This window comes from Arachis ipaensis, chromosome B7, assembly GCF_059453495.1.
Source record: "Arachis ipaensis isolate K30076 ecotype BB chromosome B7, ASM5945349v1, whole genome shotgun sequence".
Lineage (NCBI taxonomy): Eukaryota > Viridiplantae > Streptophyta > Magnoliopsida > Fabales > Fabaceae > Arachis > Arachis ipaensis.
This window is the reverse complement of record NC_142442.1, coordinates 140,098,471-140,112,975: the sequence shown is the minus strand read 5'-3', so window position 1 is coordinate 140,112,975 and position 14,505 is coordinate 140,098,471.

The window sequence follows — 14,505 nt, the reverse complement described above, 5'->3', positions numbered from 1 at the left end:
AAAGAAGGCAACAACTCACAAATCATCAATAAGCAAAGCAACAAGCACTGATCCAGCAACAAACACTGCTCCAACCCTAAACACTGATCAGGTACAATGTGTTAGCTTTAAGAATTGACTTGTCTTAAACAATAACTTCTTTACTTTATGTTTGAGAATTGAGGTACAATGGCTGTGTTATGTACTGATTAGGTTTATATGTTGCTTGTTTGAGAATGGATGTGTTATGTACAATGGCTATGTTTGAGAATTGTCTTTTGTTGATTGCTTTCTATAATATATTGAATTTTGTCTGATAAACCACTATTTTATGGTTTATATTGTGTTTAATTGTGTGGTTTTATCATGATCTTTACCCACTTATTCATTAAATAAGCATGCATTTATATTTCCTTCCTAAAGATGCTTTATGATTGAAAACTTGCTTCCTAGAGACTTTTAATTATGTATTTTAATTCTCCTTTTTTCCATTCGATGCCGTGATCTGTGTGTTAAGTGTTTCAGACTTTATAGGGCATGAATGAGTTGGAGATTGGAAGAGAAGCTTGCAATAATGGAAGGAACACAAGGAATTGAGGAGATAACCAACGAGAAGTGACGCGGCCGCATAGATCACGCGACGCGAAAGAGAGGAATTCGCAGTGACGCGGCCACATGGCTCACGCGACCGCACGGATTGGAATAGCATAAGTGACGCGGAGGCGTAGACGACGCGCCCGCGTGGCAAGGCAAAACGGTGAATGACGCGTCCGCATGAATGACGCGATCGTGTGACGTGCGCGATCTGCATAATCTGCAGAATTCGCTGGGGGCGATTTTGGGCCCTGTTTTGACCCAGTTTTCGGCCCAGAAAAGCAGACTAGAGCCAGAGAACATGCAGAGACCTACAACAACATTCATTCCGCGTAGTTTTAGTTTTCAGATATAGTTTTACTCCTCCTCTAGGTTTTTCTCTCTACACATTCATAGTTTTTAGGATTTGTTATTTTCAATGTTTTCGCATTGGGATATTGAGAAGAGTTATTGCCTCATCAAGACTTCGTCATTCTAGTTCGTTTTCTTTACTTGTATCTTACTCTTCCATGTCCTTAATTTACTTAATTTTACTATTGAATTATTTTAGAATTTATTAATATAAGAATTATTCTTTATTTTCAATTGATCTTTTTGATTATTATTTATTATGTCTTTCTTTATTTCCATTCCGTATGTTATGAGTTCTACATTCACAATGAGCGAGTAGTTCCCTAACTTGATGGGGAGTTGATTGAAAGGGACCCTTGAGTTGGGATGCTTAAAAGAAAAATTGTAATTGAGTTTATTGTTGGATTGCCCTCTAGTCACTGACCCCAATCCCTTTTAATTGAGCGGATTGGAACTTGTGAATAGAAGTAGCATTCCAACTTGTTTGACTTTCCCCTACCTAGTAAGGGATAACTAAACAGAATAACCTTCAATTGTCAATTAATCTTGAGAGTACTCCAACAAGAATAGGGCTTCCAGCTAATCTACTCCCGATCAAGGCTTTTATTTAGATTACATAAATTCTCTGATTTAATTTTCTGTTATTCAATTCAAACCATTTTGAAAACCATCTGATTAATAAAATAGCATACTTTCCTGCAACTCGTTGGGAGACGACCTGGGATTCATACTCCCAGTATTTTGATTTTAATTTTTGTGACACCCTTCTAAATTGATAAGTGGATTTCTGGTTGGTTGAGAACTATACTTGCAACGCATATCTTATAATAATTCTTAACTCTCCAATTTCTGCCACGTCATTGTCACAGAGCAAAGCCAGAAAAGCTAAGAAGAAACTACCCAAAAATCAGAGAGAAGAAAATTCAGTTTCGTAATCTGCACTACCAGCTGAGAAGGTACTTTTTTTTCCTGTTGTTTAAAAAAATAAAACCTGTTTCATCCAAGAAATTATTACATCTCAATCCCTTAAAGTTTTCATTCATATAACTGTTAAACCTACATTGTTATAGGCTGCAAGAGAAAACTCCAATGACAACCCTACAACATTTAGGGAGAAGCAGCATATTGTTAGGCCTCCAGCTCCATGTTTCGTGCCTCCACCCATACCAGCACTGGGGCCAACCTTATGGTTCAAATTTCAACCTTCCCAAGTGCCAAACTTGATGCCTCATAGCTCATAGCTCCAATCAAATGACTCAATAGCTGAGAAGACTACTCCAGGAACCAGTCATGATGCAATTTCTGAAGAGACGATGGCAGCTGCAAATTCAACTACTGCATCACGATTTTTGAAATTTGTGCCAACACCCGGCTACAGGCCTCCAAGACTCAGGCCTCCTAAGCAGGGGTGACACTTATAATAGGGATTTAGATATGTGATATTGAGATATGTGATACTGTTATTTTGGTATTTTGAGACTTTAGTTTGAAGGATAAAATTATGTCAACAAATGTCTTGCTGTTCTTTTGGTATTTTGGTATTTTGAGACTTTAGTTTGAAGGATACAATTATCACTGTGAACATATGAATTACATGTTTCTTGACAATACGAATATAATGGTATGAATTGCTGTGCTTTACAAGGTTTACTTCAATCTATGTTACATGCACAAATATTTGCTGCTCTAATTTGCATTAAGTTCAGGTAACAAACTTTAAACAGTCATTATAATAATTCATCTTCATATAACTTACATCCACAATGTTTACATATCCAATCTCATCTTGCCACACAGTTCTTAGATACCCTAAAATTATTCATTAGGTTGCATACATAGTTGTCCTAAATAAACAGGCAACCATAACCCCAATAAAAAATGCAAAAATACTACAACCTAACCCCAAACATCTACTTTCACCCATTTTTTTTCTGCTCTTTTCCAATTGATTTTTTAATCCAATCAACCTAATTTCTAGCTCTTCCACTTTGTCATCCACCGCATCACTAAGGCCTTCAAATTGATGCTGGTTCTGCGGCAATACCCCCTTTGATGTTGTCTTCGAAACATGCTCATTAAAGGACGAAACATAATCATCTAGCCATACAAAAAATGAGTAACATCCTTCTGCAGTCTACATATAAAAAAAATTCAAAAAGGTTAAAACCATGAACAGACCTGGAACTAAGTATAGAATCGAACACATTCAACACAATATTTTCCATGAACATACCTTGAATTTAGGGAAATGTAAGAATAACCTATCCGGATTACTTTTGGTCCCAGACATGAACAGAACAGCATCAAACCCGCAATAGCATTTTGGGGAGACCATCTCTTCTTCCTTCTACCTACAATACTCTCATTAGAGTACATGTTATAACTCCAGCTATCACCAGCTCGCAGGTTGGAGGATGCGCAACGTTCTCCACTTCCAACCATGGTCCCCTAGGATTTCGTTATTGTTTAGACTATGAATACTCTGTGTAGAGGTTGGGGAACGAAAAGATGAAGTAAATGTTTGCTCCTTCTTAACCTTGCAACGGCATCGTTTTTGAATGTGACAGGGGGACAAATCGACCCCTGTCCATTTACCCTAATCTAGGTTGGCACTTAACTCTGGACTAACTGCCAGATCAGCGCCGGTAAGTGCCACATCAGACTTTTCCGTCAACTATGGACGGGGGATACACGGGAGGAGACGCGATGAGTTATTTTATGCATAGACAGGACCTGCGTGAGTTACTTTTTTGGTGAGGGATCGCCTTGTCCTAATTTAAAATGGACAAGGACCGGGTTGGGTGTTTACTCATAATAAATGATAAAAACACAAAAATTAATATTCTTATATCTAGTTTAATGATGAACTAGAATAAATTATAAAAGTCTAATTTATTTTTATTTTTTCATTCAAAAATTTAGAAAATATATAATATATAATAAAAAATATAATTATAATAAATTTATAAAAATAATAAAAAATAAAAAATAAATTATATCTCTTATTAATAGCTCTACACATAATATTTTTGTTCATGTTTTATTTATTAAATATGATTTTGTATTTTTATATTTTTGTTTCAATGTCTCGTAGTTATCAATAAATGCGGCCTAATTTAACAACCTATTTATACTTATGAGGTTAAGAATAAATAAATAATAGAATAAAAGAAAACAACGCATAATCTCCATTAAGTTTTCAAACTAATTTTTCATTTGTACCTTCAATTTCGATGTTAGGGCATCTATATATTGAGGTTTTTTGAGGTAGAAGATAAAAAATGATTGAATATGATGAAAACAAAGAAGAGTAAATTTGCTAGAGAATAACATAATTGGATTTCGTAATAAGTGTATGAAAGATATATTGCATGGTTTCGCGTACTCTATATGAGAGAAAATTTGAGGGCAACAAAATTTATTATTTTTTATTAATATTTTAAGTTATTAGTTCAGTTTTCTTAAATTAATAATTTAATAATATATTTTTTTATTTTTATTTTTTATACAAGATGTAGCTGATATAGATTGTGAGATAGATTAGAAATTCATTAGTCTTAGATGATGACAGAGTTGGATCATCTTGGAGTGATGGAAGTGGTATTTATAAAAATATTTTGACTCTCAATTTAAAATAGATCTCAGAGGTATAAGAGAGGAGTAAGAATGTGTTACGTATTTAAGAGAGTCCTCGACCCTCTCTATATAGTTTGAGATTGTTATCTTATCTTATCTTGTTGGCTAAGATAAAATGAGTGTTTGAATTTGAATGTTGGTTGAGAGTTTATAGTTGTCGGGCCAGTTTGGACCGTGGTGGTGGCTCGGGCCCGAGCAACTAGGTTGCACTTGCTCCGACGGGAGATCTGGAGATCGGGTCCGGAACAGTTGCCCCACAGCGAGAGAGTATACTTGCTTATTCTCATCGTTGGAGAGGTTTGCTTTGTCGTGTGGTCGTGAGACTGGCATGAGGAATAGAGTACTGGGATCAGGAATCTGTGGAGTGCTTGGTCGTTCAATCACTTGTCCATTGTCTTTCCTGAGAAGGGATTTTTGTCAGATGTGATTTTTGTCAGTTGCGATTCCATAGGCGTCATAATGACAATTAATGCGAAGAAAAGTTTTGGCTTCTCTTTCCTTTTTTACCCTTCAGTCCATTTATTTTTAAGACATTTGGGATTTTTTTTAGTTTTTATTTCTTCTTGCCTCTTCATTGCAATCGCTCATTTTCCTTCTTCTCTGAATTTCTCCTCGTCCGTAACTGCCTTTTCTTCTTTCCTTTTCCTTGCTTGAGAGATTGCCATATCCCTTTTTGGAGTTATTTTCGACTGTGTTTGTTGGTGTTTTGGTGCTGCATTTTGTTCCTTGTGCTTCCTTTATTCATTTCTCTTGGAAAAATCAGGTTGGTGCTGCCATTTCTTATTTTCCTCTATATTATGCCTTGTGCTTTCTGAGTAGGGGTAGAAGAAAATCAGGGGGTGCCACTATTTCAGCATAGTTTTTCATGATTGTGGTAATGGTAGAGGAATGGGGGGAGTGTGCCCCTGCTTTTAGGTGTTTTTAGGTGCGTTAGTATGGAATTTGAATGATTTTCTTGTTATGGGGAGTGGACTGACAGTGGTGCCCCTTTTAATTTTTAGGTATAGTTTGTCGAAAAACTGAGGGCGCTAGGGCTCCTGTTGTCTCGGCTGGTGGCCTTCCCAATGCTTACTATTGGGTGACCTCTGACGTGTGGGTGATGCCCTCCTGGGTTATGAAGGAGGATCTCCAGAAGTTGCGCAATGATGGCGCGATTTGTGGAGGTGGCGAGGCGGAGCGACAATACGAGTTTTCGCTTCTCGAGGTGGACAAGAAGATTTGCTATATAAACCCTGACTCCCCTCAAGTCGTTGATTGGTTGTGGGTTTATGAATCTATGTTCATGCGGCTAGGGGTGCGACTTTCCTTCTCCCCATTTGTTCAGACCTTGCTGAATCGGTGTTCGGTGGCACCGTCTCAATTGCATCCAAATAGTTGGGTGGCCGTCTAAACTTTCAAATTAGTTTGTGATTATTTGGAGCTCCCGGCTCGTGTGGAGGTCTTTCTATACTTCTTTCTATGCACCCTTCCGACCAAGGAGGGGAAGCTTAAGAAAGGTTATGTATCTTTTTGGGCCTAGCTGAATCGGAAGTATCTTCGGGTTGATTGAAGACTCATTTTTCACGGTTTTAAAGAGGAATACTTCAAGGTTCAACCTGTTCGGAGGCACCATCCCTTCTGGCTGACTCTCGAGGGGGAGCACCGTTTTGCTATGTACTGGAATTTTGGTGCCGGTGGGGCGGGTAGAGACGGGTTTTTGCCCTACCCGACCCGGCCCCGCCGTTCTTACACTCCACTACTACCCATCCCATCCCTACCCGCAGGTAGTAGGCTGCTCTACCCCTATCCGCCCCGCCCCTACCCGCCCCTATAAAAAATAAAAAATATTTTAATTTTTACACATTCATATATAAATTAAGTTAAAAATTTAAAATTCATACCTAAATTAAAATACAAACATAAAATTTATACAATGTCAAATAACTTGAAATTAAAAAAAAGTTAATGTTTGATCATTAAAAAATTAACACCATAATAAAAAAATTGCATCATTAAATATAAAAGTCTTCAATATTTATTCTTGATCACTTTTCACATCTTCATCATCATTAAAAGTTTGAAGGTCAAGATTCAAACCTGAAAATCAAAAGAGATAGCAATTAATTGTCACCAAATTAAGAAGCTTTATTTCAAAAATAAAAACAGAATACTCTACATCAAAAACTTATTAAAAGATTGATAATACATACCACAGATGAGTCGCCAATGTGCGAAACGAGCAGCATATCGTCCCTTATGAACACTGCAGTTGCTGTTGCGCCTGATTCGTCCTCCTCTCCATTCATTTCAAGCCTTTAAAAAATGAAATACTATCTAAACCTTCAATTGAATCATACCAATATGAAAACCAATTCAATTAGATACATTTTTTGGATTTCCTACTTTGTAGACTAGTTTATTTGCTTTACCATTTCAACAACTTGGCGTCACCTATGGCAAATGCTTCCTCTAATGCTTTTTTAATGGCTTTGAAATCTTTCTCAACCAATACTAACCCACCTTGTAAGTGACAAACCCCATTTGTAGGGTTTATCTTGTGCTTGATTTAGGGGATTTTATCACCTTTTACCCACATTTATTCAATGAATTAGCATGGTTTTACATATTCTCCTTTAATTGTGCTTAAGAGTGAAAACATGCTTTTTAGGTCCTTAATTGTTTAATCTTGATTTACCTTTGATTCCATTAGATGCCTTGATGTGTTTGCCAAGTGATTTCAGATTTAGGAGGCAAGGATTGGATCAAGGGAATGAAGGAAAAGCATGTAAAAATGGAGAACTCATGAAGAAATGAGGGAATTGCAAAAGCCGTCAAGCCGACCTCTTCGCACTTAAACGACCATAACTTGAGCTACAGAGGTCCAAATGATGCGGTTTCAGTTGCGTTGGAAAGTTAACATCCAGAGCTTCGAAATGATATAAGATTTGTCATAGTTGCTATACGTATAAGGACGCGTATGCGCACTGTACACGTACACGCCGTTGGTGCACGTGATTCACTTCATGCAAACTCGTGGCTAGCGAATTTACAAGCCTTGTGGGCCCAATCCAACTCATTTCTGATCCTATTTAAGCCAAGGATTGAAGAGGGATGGACAAGTTAGTTATCATTAGTTTAGTTTTAGCTTAGCTTAGTAGTGAGAGTTAGTTTCTAGAGAGAGAAGCTCTCACTTCTCTCTAGAATTAGGATTAGGTTTAGTTCAATAACCTTAGATCTAGATTTTAATTCATGCTTTCATCTCCTTCTACCTTTCAATTCCTTGTTGTTACATTCATTCTTCTTCTATTCTTTTGTTGTAATTTCCTTTATGTTGTTCTTATGTTTTGTTGTAGATCTACTTTTGCTCCTTCTATTTTCTTTCAATTCAATTAGAGGTAATTCATAATAATTGTGTTCCTTTTGATTGTTGTTGTTAATTCATTGCCATAATTGTTGTTAGATTCTATTTTTGTTATCAATTTACTTTGCTTTTCTTTTATGCCTTCCAAGTGTTTGATGAAATGCTTGGTTGGATTTTAGTATAGATTTTGTTCCTCTTGGCTATGGTAGAGTAATTAGTGACGCTTGAGTTATCTAATGTCTTTGTTGATTGATAATTAGAAGTTGCTAATTGATTTAGATACCACTAAAGCTAGTCTTTCCCTTGGGAGTTGGCTAGGACTTGTGGAATCAAGTTGATTCATCCACTTGACTTTCCTCCATTATTAGAGGTTAACTAAGTGGTAGCAATGGACAATTGTGGTCACAATCGAGGAGGATAACTAGGATAGGACTTCTAATTCTCACAACCTTGCCAAGTGCTTTTTAGTTGTTAGTTTATTTTCATTGTCATTTACATTTCATGTCTCTTATCCCAAAACCCCAAAATACAATCCATAACCAATAACAAGACACTTCATTGTAATTCCTAGGGAGAACGACCCGAGGTCCAATACTTCGGTTTATAAATTTTAGGGGTTTGTACTAGTGACAAACAACTTTTTGTATGAAAGGATTAGTGATTGGTTTGGAAACTATACTTGCAACGAGAATTCATTTGTGAAATTCTATACCATCAAAAATCCATTCATCAAAATGGCGCCGTTGCCGGGGAATTGCAATGGTGTTATGTTATTGGTTATTGTATATATGTGAATATTGTGAATATGTTTGCCTTTTGCTTCTTTGTTAGTTCTTACTAGTTTTTAGGATTTAATTTTCTTGCTTCTTATTTGATTTTATTTTTATTTTCTCTTGCTATCATGAATTCTCACTTTGGCTATGAGTGTGATTACAACTATGTTGTAGGTAATGGGGGCTACAATGAAGATGTGTATCAAGAATGGGATAACCAAAGGTGGGAAGAGCTACATGCACATGATCAATCTTCATGGCAACAACCTCCACCAATACACTATGAAGAAGAGCCATTCTTTGATGCATATCAATCTAATGGCTATGGTGAACTCCCTTGTGACTTTCAAGAACCACCACCATATGCCTATGAGCCATACCCTCAACATAACCCTCAACCCTACTCAAAAGTCACTTTTCACCAACCACCTTCATATGACCCTCATCCATATCCTCCATTACAACAATCGTATGAGCCATATGAACCACATATAGAGCCACCACCATCTCAACATCACCACTTCCAAGAGCCACCCCCTCCATGTTATTACCAAGATGAACCACCTCAATTGTATGAAAATTTTCAACCACAAATGTATGAAAATTTTCAACCACAAGATGAATACCACTTTCCACCACAACCTCCCATGGAAGAATATTCATGTCCATCAATCCAAGAGTCATATGATCCTAATCATATTATCCAAGAGGAACAAGAGTCAAGGGATCATCTCAAGGAAACATTGGATCAACTTCAAGCAACCATGGAGCGTGTTGTGCAACAAGTGGAAAGAGTGGAAATTATTGAACCACCACAACTCTACCAAGAAGAACCACCTTCCTACTATGAACCCTTCCCCCAAATTGATGAACCCTTCCATCCACCCCAACCTCCAATAGATGACATCCTTGATGTTCTTGTTCAAGGACAAGAGGAAATGAAAAGGGATGTGCAACAATTCACGGCCGCCTTGGATGAGGTGGTAAACCGGTTAGCATCCCAATGCTTGAACTCTCAAGGAACTCCCATGGCTACATGTGGGGAATCAAATGAAGAGCATAACATAAAAGAGAGATTGGTGGAGAATGAGGGAAGTTGCTTTGTATTGGAACAATTGGAGGAAGCTATGATTATTGAAGAAAGGGAAGAATTGGTTGAAGACTTAGGAGATGCGGAGCCTCCATGGGAATCTAGAATTGAAGAAAACCCCTCCAAGATGATTGAAATTGATGCTAGGAAGGAAAGTGCACACCTTCCAAGACATATTCCATATGAAGATTTGGATGGGATAGAGCAAGAAGTGAGTTCCCTTGGTGATGAAGATCAAGCATCAAACCTTAGTGGTGAAGAATCCTTTGAGCATGAAAAACCTTCTCCCAACAAGATGGAAAGCAATGTGGAGGTAAATTTTTCTTACCCTCCCATTTATGACTTGAGTAGGAGAAAAGGTTTATATAAAATTGTTGAACAAATGATTATAATTGAGAAGTCTTGTGAAGAGGTGGAAATCCTTAGAAAAAGGAGGATGGGAATTGAATACGCTTTATCAAAACTCTTGAAGTTGTCTTTGCCTAGGTTGCCATCTACTCCTTCACTTGAGTGGGTAAAATTCATTTCTATTAGCTTTATTGTCCCACTTGAGTATGGCTTGCTTGAAACGGATGGTCAACTTAGGATCCTTTGTGGGATGAAGCGTAAACGAAAAAGGTTTTGTGGTTGGCGTTGCAAATCAAGGCTCATTATGGTTGATGCATCAAACATGAGATACAAAGGTGGGAATAGTGCTCAAATAGATGGGTCTAGGAGGATTGTTGGGCATTTCATAGAGAATTCATCTTGTTCACTACCCGGATGGATTAATAATGATGATCAACTTCAAGACGGGTGTGAAAATAAAGTGTGGGATCCCGGATTACAAGAAGAGGATCAACTTTGGGAGCCCCAAGCTTGTGAAGAACTCCATCAAGACTTGGCTCAATCCATGAAGAATCTTGGGGCACAATGGAGAACCAAGCATTGGTGGGAGTTCCAAGATGAATACAAGCACAAGCCACCTTGATGAGGAGCCCCCCATAAGTCCAACTTAAGGACAATAAACAAAAGTGCTAGGTGGGAGACAACCCACCATGGTAAAATCTTTTCATTTTCTCTTTTGTAAATATTTGGTAGAATTAGTCTAATTTCATATTTTGTTTAGATAGTTGAGTTTAATTGGTAGTTTAGTATGTTAAATAAGGTTTTATGGTGTTTTGGTAGCTGTTTGGAGGTTTGGAATGCTTGGATTGGTGCAAAAACATAGAAAAAAAATTTTGAAAAATAGAGCACCATCCACACGTACGCGTACATGGCGCGTACGCGCACTTCCAGCATTTTCGACCATCCACGCGCGCGCGCCATGCGTGCATACGCGCGGATTGAGAAGTTCCAACCTCCATACATTTTCCAGAGAGTTGTGCCTGCGCCGCGCCAACGTTGTGCCTCTGGCACAAACCCCACTTGCGCACACGCGCACATGACGCGTACGCGCCACTCTCGAAATAAGCCAACGACGCGCGCGCGCCATGCGTGCGTACGCGCGGATTTCTTTCTCCCATCCACTTTTCTTTTCTTCTCCTCTTTCCAATTCTTTCCTTCTCCTTTCTTCTTCCCTTCTCCTACCCCTCATCCAACACTTCCAAACACCATTGATAACCATTTATTTTAGTTAGTTAATTAGTTAGTCGGTTAGTTAATTAGTTAGTTTTAGTTTAGTTTTCATTTTATTTTCTCTCTTTTCATCATAAGTGTTGGAGTATTGACTTTGTTTACTATACATTGCTATATCCCTTATTGCCTAAATGCTATTTTAGCATGAATGTTTTTAGATAATCTTTGTTGGATTCTATGATTGAGATTATATTTTGTTACTTGGTTTTGAGTTCTTCATGCTTACCTTTTGAAAAATACCAAGTGATGAGAATTGTCTTCGAGCTTATAACTCTTTTGAATTGCATGTTGTAGCTAGCCACCATGTGATTTGAACCGTATTCTTTGATTAGGCAATATCTTGATGGATAATGTTGAGCATTTACCTTAATGCATTGTATTTCATGATTATATCCATCCATATGTTTGACTTGAATGCTTTCATGCTTCTCTAATGCTTGTCTTACCTTACAAGCTTACTTAAAGCATCTCAAGCACACTAGGATAAATGAAGTGCATGCTTCTTTTGTGACATAGCTTTTATGCTAATGTGTATTCTAAACCACGCAATTTAGAATTCACACACCTAATATTTCTTAATGTCACACTAATTCACTCACCTCATTCTAGTGATTTACCTCATTCCAACAATGTATGCTTCCTTGCTTTTATATCTTCTCATCTTATGGTGTTATATTTTTGTTTTTCATAATGAATGCACCACAAGCAACCATGGAAGCGGAAGAAAGAACACATAGCAATCCAGAGAGTCGCCGTACCCCCTTGCTCATCTTTGAGTGCACCGAGGACGGTGCAAACTTTTAAGTGTGGGGAGGTCGTCCGACCGGTCGGCGATTTTGGGTGACAAATTTCTAATCCCAACACTTTTGCATTTCATTTTAGGTTCTTAGGATTTTTACTTTCATTTTCTTATTTTTGCATATGTATACACAATAAGCTTAGTCAAAATAATGAAAAATTTCAAGATTTCTATCTATAGGGCATCTCAATTGATTTGAGTGAAAACCTTTCATAGAACTTGCTTGAATTATATATATTGTGGATCATGTTTTTGAGCTAAGAGCACAAGCAAGTGAGATTTGAGCCTAATGGTGTGGTTACATCTTATAACCACTTATTTTCCTTCTTGTGTGCATTATTCTCTTTCTATGATTGTAATCTTTGATTTGTTTGATTCTTTATGTCCATTATTTTGTGTATTCATGCATTTATATGATTGAGGCCATCATTTTATTAGCTCACTCACCCAAATAGCCTTACCTTTTATCTTCCTTTGTTAGCCAAATTTGAGCCTACGCTTAACCCACTTATTCTTATTTTAGCACATTACAAGCCTTAAAGCGAAAAACAATAATTGTCCCTTAATTTGGATCTTTGATTAGCTTAGGCTAGTGTGTGTGAGTATCATTCAAGTGTGGAAACCTTGGGACATTGGGTGAATAAAAGGGTATTTTGTATTGTTATTGAAAATATTGGGAATTGGGTACATACTCATGTATTGATCAAATGTAAAACCTTATGCATTGGTGCTCTTGTATATAGAAAGAAAAAAAAATGAGAAAAACAAAAGAAAAAGAAAAGAAAAATAATATGGAAAAGAAAGAAAATAGAAAAAAAAAGAAGAAAAAAATAATAAAAAGGGGACAAAATGCCCCAAGGCAAGGTCCAATAAAATCAATGCATAAGTGTTGTGAAATGAAAAAGAAAATGAGTATGTGAAAAAGTGAAGAATGGGTAGTTAGATTAGTACTTAATTGTATAGGATGTCATAGGTTAGGTGGGAAGTCTAAGCTTATCAAAGATTCAAACTTCAAGCTCACTTGACCATATATGCATCCTACCTTGACCCTAACCCCATTACAACCTAAAGAAAAGACCTCATGATACTTGTATGCATGCATGAAATGTATGTCGATTGTTAGAAGAAAAACAAATCTTGGAAAGCATGATTAGGGGAGAATTGAGAGAATCGACCCTAAACACTTGAGCGAATAGAGTGCAAACACTACCGGTGAGGGTTTGATACTCAATTACATGTTTTCACCTATGATCATCTCTTTTCATGCAAGTTTGTAAAAATATTGAATAACTCAATTCAATTGTGGATTAGGCTTGCTAGTCCTTAGCCCTTGTGCATATATACTTCTTGGGAATTGATTTATTTTGACCAAGCAATTGCATTCATTTAGATAGTTGCATATAGGTAGATTGCATTTAGTTAGTTTCCATTGAATAAATGCCATACCCTTACTTCATTCTTGGTTTAAGCATGAGGACATGCTTGGTTTAAGTGTGGGGAGATTGACAAACCCCATTTGTAGGGTTTATCTTGTGCTTGATTTAGGAGATTTTATCACCTTTTACCCACATTTATTCAATGAATTAGCATGGTTTTACATATTCTCCTTTAATTGTGCTTAAGAGTGAAAACATGCTTTTTAGGTCCTTAATTGTTTAATCTTGATTTACCTTTGATTCCATTAGATGCCTTGATGTGTTTGCCAAGTGATTTCAGATTTAGGAGGCAAGGATTGGATCAAGGGAATGAAGGAAAAGCATGTAAAAATGGAGAACTCATGAAGAAATGAGGGAATTGCAAAAGCCGTCAAGCCGACCTCTTCGCACTTAAATGACCATAACTTGAGCTACAGAGGTCCAAATGATGCGGTTCCAGTTGCGTTGGAAAGCTAACATCCAGGGCTTCGAAATGATATAAGATTTGCCATAGTTGCTATACGTATAAGGACGCGTACACGCACTGTACGTGTACGCGCCGTTGGTGCACGTGATTCACTTCATGCAAACTCGTGGCTAGCGAATTTACAAGCCTTGTGGGCCCAATCCAACTCATTTCTGATCCTATTTAAGCCAAGGATTGAAGAGGGATGGACAAGTTAGTTATCATTAGTTTAGTTTTAGCTTAGCTTAGTAGTGAGAGTTAGTTTCTAGAGAGAGAAGCTCTCACTTCTCTCTAGAATTAGGATTAGGTTTAGTTCAATAACCTTAGATCTAGATTTTAATTCATGCTTTCATCTCCTTCTACCTTTCAATTCCTTGTTGTTACATTCATTCTTCTTCTATTCTTTTGTTGTAATTTCTTTTATGTTGTTCTTATGTTTTGTTGT